The following is a 1847-nucleotide window of genomic DNA, read 5'->3' on the forward strand; positions in this document are numbered from 1 at the left end:
ATTCTCATTACATTCTGCTCTTTAATTTCATGCTTAATCCCCATTCCCATTTAATTTCTTGCAATTTAAGATTCTGTCATTTAATTTCTCGTACTTTAATTTTTTTTATTTAATTTCTTGCAATTTATGTTTCCTGCCAAATTTACATTCCGCAATCTCAACCCAATTTTGATTTCGCTCAACTAGCACAATTCTCCAATTAAAATTGATCAACCAACCAATCCCTGTGGGATTCGACCTCACTCTACAGTGAGTTTTACTTGACGACAATCCGGTGCACATGCCGGTAGGAAATTATTGAGAGACAGTTTTCGAGTGTACCAAGTTTATGGCGTCGTTGCCGATTTCATGCCCACAATAGACTATTATATATGGTTGGAAAGCTCTGAATGTCAGCTTTTTAACCGAACTAGAATCACCTCAATTGAACATTTACAACTCAAGTTATGCTCCTTTGAAGGGGACAGGGTCGCTGGCATCGGTGTGCAACGTTGGAGGCAACGTTGGCACACTAACGTTTACACCAATGTTGGTAAAAATTCCAGATTCGAAAGGTCAAATGTATTGTCCACCCTATACTATTATATATTGTTGGAAATCCCTGAATGTATACCTTTTAATGCCATTCGAAGCGCATCATTTGGAGCTCCATAGCTCGAGTTATACTCCATTGAAGGTGTAGAGGTCAGCTGGCCTTACTACAGGTTGGAAGCATGTTCGTCTATGCACTTTTCGGGGAAGTTTTCTCCCTCAATTTTAGTTTCCACCATGTAGTTCCATATAAGCTTGGAAATCTCTGGATTCCTACTTTCCAATGCCTTTGGAATCACCTCATTTGGAGCTCTGTAGCTCAAGTTATTCTTTTTTGAAGTAGACTCCTTCAGGCTGTGAGGAGCAACATTTCCAGCAACGTTGGAGCACCAACTTTGGCTCCAACATTGCTTCCCTTTGCTTCCTTTCATGGCCTTCTTGTTGCTTCTTTGCCTTTCCTTTTCTTAGCTTCCTTTCCACCTATCATCAACCAAACATTTGCATCAAAGTTTGCTATAATTCTCAAGATGATGCATTATTCATAGCATCAAACAATTCTTTGCATAAATCTCATGAAAATGCACAAAATTAACAATATTTGATTGAATCAAGACAAGCATGAATTTCTCATCCAAATACTTACTTATTACCTACGAAATGCATGAAACTTAATGAAAACAATTGAAAAAGGCTAGTGAAATAGTGGACTCTGCATTTGCTGTTTCTTGTACTTGTCCATTGTATAACAGGGAGGAGAAAGGAAACCTCAACCTCTTTTGATAGTGAATGATGCACGAAATTGTGATCATCAATGGTGCCAACAACTTGATACGAACAATTGTAATCTCAACTCTTTGTCACAACTCTGCACAACTAACCAGCAAGTGCACTGGGTCATCCAAGTAATAAACCTTACGTGAGTAAGGGTCGATCCCACGGAGATTGTCGGCTTGAAGCAAGCTATGGTCATCTTGTAAATCTCAGTCAGGTGAATTCAAATGGTTATGGAGTTTAAGATATTTAAAAGATAAATAAAACATAAAATAAGATAGAGATACTTATGTAATTCATTGGTGAGAATTTCAGATAAGCGTATGAAGATGCTTTGTTCTTCTTGAACTTCTGCTTTCCTATTGTCTTCATCCAATCACTCATACTCCTTTCCATGGCAAGCTTATGTTGGGTTTCACCATTGTCAATGGCTACCTGCCATCCTCTCAGTGAAAATGGTACAAATGCGTTGTCACCGCACGGCTAATCAGTTGTTGGTTCTCGATCATATTGGAATAGGGTCCGTTGATCCTTTTGCGTCTGTC

This window comes from Arachis ipaensis, chromosome B4 (genome assembly GCF_059453495.1).
Source record: "Arachis ipaensis isolate K30076 ecotype BB chromosome B4, ASM5945349v1, whole genome shotgun sequence".
Lineage (NCBI taxonomy): Eukaryota > Viridiplantae > Streptophyta > Magnoliopsida > Fabales > Fabaceae > Arachis > Arachis ipaensis.